The following is a 14,747-nucleotide window of genomic DNA, read 5'->3' on the forward strand; positions in this document are numbered from 1 at the left end:
GATCTTAGAAAATTAAAAACGTACATGTGCACATAAGGTTAGAAGTATGTATAAAGTTTATCCGCTGGGATAAATAAAGTGTATCTTATTCGGTCTTATTTGGTACTCGTTGGGAAAGTGTCAGACATTATAATACATGGAAGACACACGCCTATTTGTTACGGTACTACCGCTATGATTCATGTTTGATATTTTCTAATGGAGTAAAAGGTTTTCAAAATTTTAAGTTTTAGGCGTTTTCAGTTGTATGGCCATATAAAGTATTTATCACCTAATGCAGTATACAAGTGTCTCGTGGGTCAGTGGGAGAATGTAAGAAATATTTTATAGGGTCCACTTGGTCACATTGTAATTAATGGAAGTACCCACGTACATTATAGATATAGTGGTGGTTTCAAGAACCTCTTGGCTTTCCCACTTTCATTATTGTACTAGTTGTTTAACTAGTTTAATTAATTAGTTTTTTTAATAGAAGGAAACTAGAAGGTCGTTATAAGGAGATATAGGATCCCTAACCTAACATGGATTTGTAGCCTATGGTATCTATCAATTAAGGCATCTCAAGTCATGCAAACTTGAACAACAATATCTAAAGGATAGTTCGATCCTATTTTCGCTGCGTATACCGGTATGAGGATTATTTTTCTTACATTATCACCTAACCCCTATAAGTTGCATGCAGTCCGTAGCTATACAAAGTACTCCCTCCGTCCCAAAATATTCGGTATTTTTTGATATTTGCGCCGTTCTTTAAACTCTTATATCTCTCAATTTATGATATTTTTTATAATTTTGAAAACTTTGTATTATAGATCTAATCGAGAACTATCAAACAAGATCCATATTGCATATTGTTGGAGATTCATATTGGAAGATACAAACGATTGAAAACTGACACAAATATCGAAAAAGTCCAAATAATATGGGACGGAGGGAGTAATATATTTGTCTCGAAACACACATGAAAAGGAACTATCAAAAGATGTTTCCTTTTTCTATTTAGAGCTCACAATTATAGGACCCAATTAAGTTGTCCGAAAGGAAACTTAATTTATCATTCTTTTGATGATTAGATGCCATATTTCCAACCTAAAACTCAAATATTAAAGTAATTCACATAGGAATTAGTAGCAAAGTATCCCTATCAATGGCCACACAGAGTCAAACTAGCAACGACGAGGTTCGGGAGAAAACTTTAATTTCCTCTCTCTCTCTCTCTCTCTCTCTCTCTCTCTCTCTCTCTCTCTCAACCAACTTACCTCATACTGCTGTCGGCACAAGTTATATTTTCTCATTTATAGGTTAAAAGTAAAAGAAAAAAACCTAAATGAGTACCTTGTTCACGAAAGCTAGTGAAAGAGTTCCCCTTTGAGAGATTTGTTTCTTGGAGAGTGAGGGGGGAGGGGGGACTTTCAGGGAAAATTATTCAATGCTCCTGGTCATGCCATGGAGAATAATTATACGGATATAGAAATGACATAACGTTTTACAAGTAGATCTCCACCTTCTATTGATAATCGAGCGTTCAGGTCAATATATGTATCTCAACCAAATTCGGGACCTCAAGTCAACAAACGGGCCAACCTCGGTGACCCTAAAGCTTTTTTTGCCGGGGAGAGTCAAACCTGCGAATTTGCAAAGCAAACTTTTTTCTTCCTATCATGCTCCAATTCAACTTACCTCTTGGGGTTCCATCCATTCACATTTTATGACTACATCACAATGTCCTAGCGTTTTATTTTTTCCGGTCACACATTTAATTTAGTGTGAACCTACCACCAAGTGTTTGGGTCTCACGTAACTGTATAATTGTGACTGTGAGAGTGCACTGAATATATTTTAACATGAGAGAGAGAGAGAGAGAGAGAGAGAGAGAGAGAGAGAGAGAGAGAGAGAGAGAGAGATTGCTTCTTCAACCAAAGTTCCTTGTCGGATGGACCACCTCCTCGCATCAAAATAAAGGAGAAAATGAGGGTTTAGTTCTAAGAAATGGATAACTGATGTCACATTGAAAGTATTAAATGGTTAGAAATAATGATTGTTTTTAGTGTCAGCTAAACAACTGATTTGCTTGCTCCTTTGGGTTTCTACCCAATTCAATCTAAACTCGGGACTTCATACTATACGACAAATAGTTTTTTGGTTGTGCAAACCAAAGGGAATGCTAATCTTGGGTTATACCCAGTTTGAAACCTAGTAGATTTCTTTCCAATTTCTGCGCATTTCACCACTCCACTGGAAATTCCCTCTACCCCTACCATACTCCAGTTTGGTAGTTTCCACCACCTGGTCCTCTCTCCCATGCAAAAAGCCCACCTCTAGTCATTCGTAAGGACCCTGAAAGAGTTCACTTATATACCATACATCAAAAACATGACGCAATCCGGCTGTTACCTACTAGCCCTTGGTGGGGCAATCAAAATCTGTGAAGTACTAATTGGCTCCTCACAAGACCCGTCGCTGGAGTCATGCCCAGGGAAAATTTATTGTAGCCGGGGATCCCCTCCTCGACCCTTGAGCTGAGAGAAATTCATTAGATATAGGCATGATCACTTTTCTATTTTCGTTTAATAAAACTCTCAAGTGTTAGCCAACTTCAAGGACTTCTAGCAATTTCATTGGAACCTATAAGGCATCTGGTGTTTCTCTTTTAAGAAGGCAAAAAAAAAAGCAACTTCATTTGAAGCAAGAAAATAAATATGTCCAATTCCACTACCTCATTCAAGTTTTTTCCTTCAAATGTACGTAGATATGGTCATCAAGGAAGAAAACTGAATTTCGTGCCACGTATAATGCGAGGTTATTAACGAAGAAAACCCAATAATTACGAATCAATAACTAAGAAAATTCTTTCATGCGCAACTTCTGAAAAAACCAAAATAAGCACATATATGACCCAAGACTCTAGCCCAAGTGATTGTGCAGGGAGGCCTTAGCATATACCCATATAGGAGAGGTCTCAGAGTTGATGAATCAACATCGATCGGTTATTTGAAATAACCTCTTATATGCCAATGTTATTTTCTCAGTGCTCTTCAGTATTACTCCGAGACTGTACTTGCTTTTGATTCAGCTGGTTAAGATCTACTAGAGAATTTAGTGATTAAGATGAAACCTTTCTATATAAATTCCACCAAAGCTGGATTTGAATAGATTTGTCAATAACTTCTCCATCTGAATCATTTGGAATCCCCATCCCAATCACGTATATTTAGCTTAATCAGAGAACCTAGAGACTACTACAGTGACCTTGATATTATATAGGATGGCATTATCTTAATATGATATTCTTCCCTATATTGACATTAGCGCTCTCTCACGAGTATGTCGCCTGCCAGGGCTACAACTAAGCCTAGTTTTAGAATGTTCAGCTTCGTTCATTAAGTTCTTAGCTAACTCAACCTCGAGCTCAATGAAAATCCACTACAAGAAAAAGTATGTTTAGTGACGAAAAAGTAGCGACAAAATTTAATTTCGTCACTAAATGAGTATATTTGGCGACAAAAAAATAAATTCGTCACTGTTTTGATAACTTCCTTGACGAAATTATTTTGTCACCAATTATAACTATTTAGCGACAAAAAAGATATTTTTGTCACCAAAGGCTCCTATTTGGCGACGAAATAAAATTTTCGTCGCCAAAAGAGTAAAAAAGGAGACGAAATTATTTTTTGTCGCCAAATATAACTATTCGGTGACGGAAAAAATATTTTGTCGCCAAATGAACCAATTTGGCGACGAAAAATATTTTCGTCTTCTTTTTACGTTTTCAGTGACGAAAAATTTATCCTTTGGTGACGAAATTTACGAATTACGCTTTGTCACCACATATATTTCGGGCATAACTCTTTGCTCAAAACTCCGATTGAGATAATTTAAATTAGGTTTGAACAATAACATAAAGAGCTACGACTTTCATGTTTATTAAAATTGCTAATTTTAATGTTTAATAGTTCAAAATGCCGTTCAAAATATATTTTAATGTTCAATGTATGTGTTATATATTAGATATTTCAAACATATGCTGAAAAGTTTGTATGGTGTAGTTGGTTAAAGCTTGCGTGCAAAACTTAGGAGACTCGGGTTCGAAACCCCGCAGGAGCAAGAAAGTGAGATTTTTTTCACATATAAGAATGTCTTTCGTGACGAAAAATTTCGTCACCAATGGGTCACCTTTGACGAGCCAAAGGGAATAATTTGTGACGAAATTTTTTGTCATCAAAAAAGCACAATAGGTGACAAAGAAAATTTCGTCACCAAGTCATTTTTCCGTGACGAAATTTTTCGTCACCAAAAGGCACTATAAGTGACGAAAAATAGATTTCGTCACCAGATAGGAATCCTCGACAACCTTTAGTCGACAAATTTTTTTTCGTCACCTATATTATTTGTGACGAAAAACATACAATTTGCGACGATTTTCATTTGTCACCCAATGCAATTTTTCTTGTAGTGATCTGACAAGCCGAGCTTGCCTAAATTTGAGTTGAACTCGAGCTTGTTTGCAAGCCTTAACAAGTATCATCATCAAATATTTATGCTCTTATATAAGTTTAGAGATACAAATTAAATATTTATTTTGTAATAAGTTTAAAAAGCATATAAAATTATTTTTAAAAAATGTAAATTTATAGTAGCACTTTTAAAGGTTTGTACAAGTTATAAAATTTTCATTAGATACACGTATAAGTTTATACATATTCATAGTTATATATGAAATTCTTATGAGATACATATATACACACACTCTCTTCAGGTTCGCAACCCTAATCAAATTGAATACTATCATGTTCAAATTTGGCTCCTTTATTAAATGAGCCTAAGATTGAGGCTCAGATTTGGTTACGTTTTCCGAATCAAGCCTTGAACAATTCACAAACTGCTTAATTCATTTGCATCCTTATGTGTGACACTGACAGTTGCACTAAGGACAGTGGCACTGGGCATCATTAGGAACTTTGTTAGACAATTGCAAATTAAGAGCAATATTACACTATTAAACACAGCAACAACGAGCCCACCAAAGACACTAAATACTAAGAAATACTTCTATTTACATCAAGTACACATGAATAGTTTTAATTGGTGATCATATATAATGTAGAGAAAAATTCCAACTTCACCCTTCTCAGCAACAAATAGCCCGGCCAACAACCCTAATTGACAACTGAATAATTAAAATATGTGGGGACAGGGAAAATCTATGCTAATTTCATCAAATCTTTACCAGCTCATTGACAGTAACATGTCAAAAGAGGTTCTTTTTTTATTACAGCACTCAAAGTTAGCAGCCTAGGGGTCTTCACTTGCAGTTAAACGCAAAGAATCACACTCTTATGGTATTCATTTTGAATGTTTATCGGAGAACAAATCAGCATCCGTTCTATAATATGATACGATACCTAGTATGGATGGCATCTAAGATCGATGGGTGGAACCTAGTATGTATGGATGGCATCTAAGATGGGTGCACAGCTGATATGGGGTAGTAGCATGTTCTACCCAATGGTCATTGCAATAGTTAGTTGGAGAGCATGTGAGGTGTTGTGCTCAGTCTTAGACGTCATCCATACTAGGTACGTATCATAATATCAAGAGTATTGAGCAATAGGTATCACAAATCAAAGTCATGAATTTTGTAAAATTCCAAGACGGTTCAATAGTAATAGCATTAGCTATGAACTTGGCTATGAATCTGCTATTGACAGAGACGTATAGTGTAGCGGCAAGAAAAAAAGATACTCCCACAGCCGATAGATGATACAAGGCTTCAAAACGGCTGATACAATACTTACGTATTCATAATTGTCGAGATCTCAGGCCTTCAATCATGTTTTTGCAATATTGGCCTACACATTACCGTATCCAAGGAAAGAGCGACAGGGACAAGTGGTAACAATTGTACCCCTACAACTTTGTGAAAACATGCTTACCATACAGGTACTTAGTTTATTCAGGGACCATCTATATAGACCCACCATTCATAGGTTAAAATTCTGATTTTATCTCTGGCCATATGAGCGACCCTGGTACATGTCCCAATACGACCATTCAAAACCTTGGCATCAACCGGTGGCATCTAAAAATCATTTTGTTATGTGATGAAGACTAGTCTAGGACTTGATTTCTTCTCTAACCAAACCTGGACAAATAGTCATCAATAAAATTTCAAAAAGAGACAATGTTCAAACCTTCTCAATGACTCCTCATTTTGTATGACTAAACCGATGTCCAGCTTTCCCAACCGTTATAACCAGCATCAAGGACTAGGAATAGTTTATCACTTTTAGTACATATACAATCAGCGCGCAATATATTATAAAATGATACACACTGGGATTATGTATGCATGCTAAAACATAAACATAACCTGTATCAAACATTTGTGCTCTAGGAACCAACCACTACCTTCTTATTTGTTGGCTTAACTTCTATCGGCAATGACATCAGGTTTTAACAGCTAAGGACAATGAAAGACAATGAGTTTGATAGTTAGGCCCTGTTCCAGAAAACTTTTTAAAAAATTATCAGCTTATTTCACATTTTTAAACTCAAAAATAAAGTAAATGAAATATAATTTATCAATTTTTTTTGCATCGTTCAAAAGATCTCGTCGAGATCTTCCAAATAAAATCCATATTGCATATTTTTAGATTTCAATAAGCCCGTAATTTTTGAGTTTGAAATTGCATTCTTAAAAAATAAAGGTTTTTTCTTGGTTTTGGAACGGAGCCTTAATATATTATCTTATTGGGAACACAAAAGCAGTGGCTTATGGGCCCCGTTTTAAAGCCTTCATGAATAGTGGCGGAGCTAGAATTTTGAACCCGGGGGGCCGGCTTATAGACACATTTTTTGTCGGAACATATACTTATTATATCATAAGATTTTTGCTTTCCGATACATTACATTTATACATTGAAATAATTATAGCCTAATGCAGTTAAAGTATACCAATTATTTTGTTTTTTTCCTTGGGCTACTCCAACTGTCAGATGCTTATTTTTTACTATTTATGAAAAAAATTAAGAAATGAGAAAAAATAATCAGTTTTTTATCAAATCAAACCAAAATTATTAAGATTATAAATAGTTTATACATAAATAATTATCAATAATATTCAAATTCAGGTATATACAGAAAAAAAAATTAAAATAGCTCCACCCCTGTTCATGAAGGCCAATCCAACACAACAGCCCAAACCAAACCAAATCAAATCCAAAACTAAATTGGGCCTACAAACCACACCACTCCATTTCTTCTTTCCAAGGAATTGGATCCAAACCAATACAAAGCTGAGGTGATGTGGGCCTTGAAGAACTGGCCCAAACCTAGTTAAGACTTCTCCTCAAATATCACTGCTAAATCGGAAGCGGGAAGACTGATAAATTCTCCACAAAGGGAGTTAATTTATACACACTTGTAATCAAGATCAAGCCGGTCGTAACACGGCCAGACTACAAATGGCTGCTAGACAAACATCCTTTTGGCCTTGCCAATGCCATTACTATATTATTCTTGAATCCAATACTCTATAGTGATGCATATTGTAGAGAGTAACAAGCTCACTTCATAGTGAAGCCCGAAATGGAAAAGACGCTGAAAAAGGTTCAAAGGCACACAAGGTCTTCGTTTCTACCCAATACACTGGACGATCCAAGCACAACAGACTCAAATAAACCTAGGTCTACACACAATTAAACTCCTAATCCTCATAATAATTAGTGAGTACCATCACATTAGCAAATATCATCCCTTTGTAGCGGTATTGAAAGTATCGAGTGTACCAGCAATTTGGTGGGCGCGGTCATGAATATCTAGAAATCACTGAGGGCAAAGAGGGTTACAGCAATCGAATAAACCTATCAGCAGTGATTTGGGTAGCAAAATCAGCTAATGGAATCAAAAACCAAAAACTGAGACAAAACAGCCGATATGCCTGGCCAACATTTAGAACCATTTTTGGCAGCTCCCAGGATGAAGACAGGTTCCCCCATGACAAAAGATAATGATATGCACGACAGAGTTATCCCGTAAAAGATGCAGCTTTTCTTTCTTCTTTCTGACGACGACAATACACCAAAAAGATGTAGCTTAGCAAACAAAGTCTGTGCAAGAGAAGGCTCAATGCCTTATCACATTGTCAAAGTTATTTAGCAATGCTTATCGAACTGGTCACATTCTGTTTCTGGACCTCAAATAAATTATGCCCTGACAAATGCGTAGAAATCAAGTGACTCTTCATGCCAATATCAGCACTGAAAAAACTTTGTGGGTTTCAAATGTATTTTAAATAATCATGATAAAGTTCTTTTATGGGTCCTTATAACGATATCTCAAAAGAACCCGCCAGAACGTACCTCTAGTGTATAGTGATTGAAAGCTTAATCTTCACAAATCTGGGCATGTCAAAAAGAAACGAAACAAATTCACAGCATACTTCCAAGAATCAGCAACATAACACAAACACACAGAGAAACAGAGAGATGTCATCTCTCTCAAGTCTCTTTGGGGAATTTTCTGGTTGTCATGATATAGCAACAAGAATCTGGTCAAAGGTTCTAAAATGTTGATGCAGCCTTGTGGAAAGCTGAAGATGGCATAGTGGTAGTTGGTAGGAATTCCATCCTAAACAATACTATCATAGCAAGACTTTTTAGAGATCACCCTTGTGCTAGCTTTGCGTAAATTTGTATGTTAAAGACATTATTTTTCTATTCCAGGGGCCATTCAGATTACAGGAGACCACATGGTTTCCAAGGGAAATTTATCGTTCACTAATGGTGCACTGCTCCACATCAATCACCAATCAACACTTCGTATGTGCGACAAAATAACTCATTTCCAAACCAACTAGGATGATACGTACACAAAAGCTATGGGCCCCACTCTATAAACTAGTCATTCTCATGCTGGAAATTGTCTGACAATGCCCAAGAAACACCCACTAACTTCTCGTTCGGAAGTGCCATCAACATACAAAAGGAAAAAATAGACAACTTTTTCTATCCCTGTTTCCCCCTTCTTTTATCCTTCCTCTTCACAAATCGGAGATCCAAAAAAAGCACAAAATAAAAGCAGATTGCCAAATTCAGTCATAGAACAATAGCTGCCGATCTGGCAATTTTTAAAAAGAATGTTTCCCTGCCAAAATTGATGCCAGACATTTTTTCCTGGATAATGTGCAAGTCTTCAGGGTCATGCGAAGATGCACAAGCAATCCTGAAAGAAGCATTATAGCCAGGCTGGAAAATCTTCAGCTCCAAAACATATAATTAGCAATTTAGCAGTAGGTGGTTGAAAGAGTACAATTTTCCTATTACCAACCCAAAATTTTGACCATGGAACAAGTGCTTCAAAGAAACCCCATGCAACAGAGTAGATACAGACTTCAAAACATAGATCTCAGAATTATATAAGGAATGTAATCACACCGCCAAGAGAATCTTTGATTTTATCTTCCGCTAAACTGTATTAGGTCACAAATTAAGGGTTGTGATGCCCCTATCTCTAAGAAAAGGTTTACTTTAATACAACTGTTACCACTGATGCTATTAAAGTCAAAGCTATTGCCAAGTCTATCATTTCTATCCCTAGACATAAAGTCTTAGTATAAGACTCATGATTTGGAGTGGCCAATTAAACCTAGGCACCTTTCTTTAAAGTCTGCACGGATTTATTAATGTAAATTAGTCTGGATTCTGTCACTTCGAAGACAAATTAGGTGGCATGGTGCCTGTTTTTAGGAACAGAAAAATTTTCACCTAACTCACCAGACATTTGAGATGTGAATTTGACTATTGTTTGGACACAAATGCTAGTTTTTCAACGTGTTCAGCGGTGTCCTGCTATCCAGTTTCGATATCTCAGTGCTTGAAGTCACAAACTCAAGTTCACCACGGATAGCACACATTTGGAGTGCTTGCACGTTCCAATGAAATCTCACTAATCAGTAATCAGTTTAATCTATGTTTCGCCTAGATCAGAATCTGTCTCACTTTTGTATTCGACATTTGAGCTTATGGTCTAGTCAATGCATGAGAGGGTCGATAGATCATTTAGCTGAGGAAATATACCCCTTGACAAAGCATTATGGCGAAAACAAAGTCATGTAAACAACCTGAAAGATTTGTGACAAAACGCCTCTTTTGGATTGGTTAGGTTTATTACAGGTTAGGTTTTCTTTACATTTTCACCCAAGCAATGTTGTTTCTATATATTTCTCCCCTTTTGTTCAGACTGTTTTGGGGGACCTTCCCATATTGCTACAATAGGTAGATCTTTGTAATGTCTACTTTAGGAATGACTATAACCAATCCAGTTGGGGGATGTGCGTTCCATGAATCTGATTTCTTTCACATATCACAACTTGGTTCAAACTCAATTTACTCAGCACCAAAAAAATAATAATAATAATAACAATAATATCTTAATTGGGTGGCGAGTACGACTGTTAATCTTACAAAATTCTTAGCTGCATCAACAGTCAATCAATGTACTTGCTCAAATACTTTAATGCAAAATTGTAGAGGTAAGAGGAAACATACGCACGTCCCTGACACGGCTCAATCATTTCTCCTTCTTCCTTTTGTTCTGGCGGTCTCTAAGACGAGGCTATCATTAGATTCATTACAACAGTATCTCCAAAACTTTATGCACACCCCTCTTCTTTCTGCAGTCTCACATTATGAGCATTTATCTTGTAAGTCCCTAATTATAATTCTTTTTCATGTGTCTTTTGGTTCAGCATGTTTCGTTTGTCTTCCTAGACTAGAGCACAGTGAGTCAATGCATACTCTGTTCGGCGTGTTTTCTCAAGGTAAGACAGAGATTATAAGTGCCAAATAGATATTGTCATCCTATTTTTCTTGAGCATATCCCAGTTCCCATCATTTACACGCAAGTTTAAAAACTGCACCTGTGGTCCTGTCTCCAAAGCAAATCTGATAATTGTCGATCACTTTCCTGTAAATGTCTCTTGCTAGGAGTTCACTTGTACCCTTAATGTTACTGAGCTTCATTCTTTACCACGAGTTTCATCACCCCCTAACTCTTCAGGTATCAAAATTTTTCTTTAGTCTATTCTCTAAGGTTGGTTTCTCACGTATCCACCAACTTCAACTCTTCCATTGGCTTTTGTGGATGAAGATCATCTACAAATGTGCTGTCCCCTGAACCTTAATAACGCATCCAGCATTACATGACCTTGATCCAATCAAAAGGGACTAAGAAAACACTCCTATTTTGCAATTCGAATTTCCATCCACATAAACGCCACAATTCAAGAACGTTCCTTCTCTAGCTAATTTGATCTTGATCCACTCAAGTTCCAATCACAAACCTGCCAGATGTTTAGTACCCAAACTCCAGAGAAACTAAAGAATTGGTCTAACCATCAAATATTAATCAATCAGTTCAAATCAAGCTATTTTCCATGTAAAATGCTACTGATGGAATTCCATGAATGATAAAGGTACACAACACAGGCAACAACTAGCAATTCAAAAAATGATGCAACACCCAAAATATTTTGTCAATGAAGAAAATGAAATACCCAGAGAGGTTACTTGTTTGAATTCACAATAGTCACTCCGCCAATCCGTTCACTTTCCAACAAAATCGACCAATTCGGAGACTGCACAGCCTTCAACCACCGAAAATCGTCCACATTTGCCCAATTCCCTGTCTCCTCATCAAGATTCGACTCTTGCAGATCCTTATCAATCCCATCATACCCCAAACAATATGGCGCAAACCTCACACCACTACAGTCCTCGATTATTGGCCTGCTCCTGACCCTCAGATAAAAATCACTTCTCCTAGCATGATGAATCCTAATCTGATGTGATGCCAACACAAACACGCACCCCTCCACTTCCTCAATCAGAACCGAACCAAACACCGGCCCCACATACACCTTACAATCACTCAACTTGTGAACGAACAGAACCCTTTAACAACCCGTCAATCGCACCTCACACGAACTCAACCCCGTTAACGAAAATTCCCCCATTTCCATCCCCTCAAATTCCCTCACCAAAACCTCGTTTTCCCTGTCCTTAAACCCCGGCGAGTCCCAAACCCTAAAACTTGGTTTTTCCTCCAACTCAGTCACCCGAGATTTGGATTCGATTACGTTCACAACGCTACTAGGAGCCTTCTTTTCCCTATCCTTAAACCCCAGCAAGTCCCCAACCGTACGACTCGGTTCCCCTGAACTGTGAAATTCGGTTTTGCCGGATTCAATTGAGTTAACAACGCTACTAGGATCCTTCTTGTTTTTAAAAGAGAACCGTTTTTTGGGGACTACATCAGAAGCGAGGGTATCTAGGGTTTGTTTGAGACTCGAGACAGCTTCGAGACAGGTTCGGACTTCGAAGGAGGGCAAGGAGTAGGAGTTTTCGGCGACAAGCTTCCCGAGGTGGGAGATCGAGGTGGAGATTTTCTCAAGGTCTGTTTTGAGAGCGGGGTTGGTTTGGTCGGTGGATTGGCGGCGGAGGAGGGAGATGCCGGACTCGACGGAGAGTTTGGATTGAGAGAAGAGAGAGAGGAAGGAGTGAGCGGAGTCGAGAGAGCTGGAATCGGGTTTGCGAGAGAGCGACTGTTGGTGGCGGTTGGAGAGGCGTTCAAGCATGGCGGCGTGTTTCGGGTGGGCGGCGGGGGCTGGTGGGTGGTCTAGGGTTTCGGAGTAGGCTTGGTCTACGCCTTCCATTGTTGTGTAGATCGGAGAAAACGTTAACCGATCAGAATTTCTGTTTGGAGGATGCTCCTCTCTCCGGTTCAATTAACCGATCAGTATTGCGGTCCATTAACCGATCAGGGCTATGTAACTCGAAACAGCAAATTGAGAACAATCAAAAAATTCCCAAACCTAATGAGAAAACCAACCTCGATTTGTTTGATTTCTGCGCTGAAACGAACGAACGTTGAAAACAATCCCAGCAAATTCTGCGGAGAACCCAAATTGGTTGTCGGATTCGTCGAGATTGCTTTCGTCGAGATTCAGCGGCCGAATGCTTATCCAAGAAAAAGAAAAAGAAAAAAAAAGATTCAGCGGCCAAATTAGTTCGATTTGTTGATTTCTTTAGCCAAACAATATTCGTTAAAATTACTATACAGAAGTACTTTTTATTAAGCAAAGCCCATCTTGTTAAACGTGTTTTGAAAGAATATTTTGAAGGCGGATTATGATCAACTTTTAATGGGAGTTTATAAATACAAAAAATGTGAATTTACTCATGTAGCCTTTTTTTAGTAAATCATATTTGGATAAAAATGTCTTTAAAAAATTGGACAAAAATACCTCTACTCTTACTACATACAATCACAAACATATAACACATCTAAAACATAACCCATAACCCACATTTCCCTCAATATTCTCCATTAGAGAATCATATTCATTTTCTTCATTTCATTTCCACATTCACCATCGCCATTGGTGCTGCAACCAAGCTCCAAGAGCTCCCACCTCCCATCATAAACTCAGTCCACCTCTGCCTCTTAACTCTGACCTCCCACCTTCTAACTCGCAATGGAAACCTTCATTGCTTCATCTCCCTCTATTGGTAAAGAAGAAATCTTGGATCCAATAAATGAGAGCAATGTGTATTTTGATTGTGGATTGGAAGGCTATGCAATGGAAATGAAAGTTGACAAGGAAGAGGTAGATGCGGATGTTGTAGTTTCAGAGCCAAAACAGCAGCAAGAAGTAACTCATCATTTCTCCATTTTTAACATGGTTCTGTCCCGATATTGTCAGATTCTAAAATTTGAAATTCTACCGAAATTTCAAACTCTAGAATTTGAATATCATAGACAATATCATATTCTACAACTTGAAATTATGCCAAAATTTCAAACTCTAGAGTTCGAATATTGTAGACGATATATCATATTCTACAAAAAAAATTGTATTAAATGCCTAAAGGTTTAATACCATTTAGATTTTAAAATCTGAAAACCTTCAAACAATTCAAGCTCTAGAGTTTGAATATTGTTGACAATATCATATTCTACAACTTGAAATTATGCCGAAATTTCAAACTCTAGAATTCAAATATTGTAAACAATATCATATTCTACCAAAAATTATATTAAATGCCCAGAGGTTTAATACCATTCAAATTTTAATATTCGAAAACCTTCAAACAATTCAAATTCTAGTATTTGAAATTTTGTAACGTTTTTAATGCTGGTGGGTTTGTCGTGGGGTTGGGGATGGTGGGTCAGACAATGATGGTGATGGTAGTGATGGTGGGTCTATTGTCATGGTGGTGCTGTTGTTATTCCCGGTTCCTTCCAACTGCTGTTGGGTGGCGGTGGTGGTTTGACAATAGAGGTGATGGTCTGCTATGCGGCGGTGCTGTGGTGTGGTGGTGGTGTTGAAACAGACAACGGGTAGAGAGGGAGGAGAAGGGGGAATGGTGGTGGGGTTTTGGGTTTCAAAATAGGGAGGAAGAGAAAAGAACGGGGGAAGAAGAATTGGGAAAGTTTCAAAAATTTTGGCCAAAATAATTTGTTGGGGTAGGAAAGGGTAATTTTGGAAGATCATGGGTATTTTGAGGTTGTATGTGGCAAATTCTTATAAGATTTGTGATTTTCTTTAGCAAAGGCTACATGCAGTAAATTCGCAGTTTTATTTATAAAATTTCCCTTTTAATTTTCTTACTCATTAATACGGGTTAACCAACCACAAAAACGTGTTTGTTTAACAATAACACTACGCTCATCACACCCCATGCGAT

The 14,747-nt window shown here is 37.5% G+C and overlaps 1 pseudogene; it reads right to left on the reverse strand.

Moving 5' to 3' along the window:
• Nucleotides 1-8,498: 8,498 nt before the first annotated feature.
• LOC131318181 (tubulin-folding cofactor C-like) lies at nucleotides 8,499-13,113 on the reverse strand (annotated as a pseudogene).
• Between the last annotated feature and the right edge of the window lie 1,634 nt (nucleotides 13,114-14,747).

The sequence above is a fragment of the Rhododendron vialii genome, chromosome 1a (assembly GCF_030253575.1).
Source record: "Rhododendron vialii isolate Sample 1 chromosome 1a, ASM3025357v1".
NCBI classification, from domain to species: domain Eukaryota; kingdom Viridiplantae; phylum Streptophyta; class Magnoliopsida; order Ericales; family Ericaceae; genus Rhododendron; species Rhododendron vialii.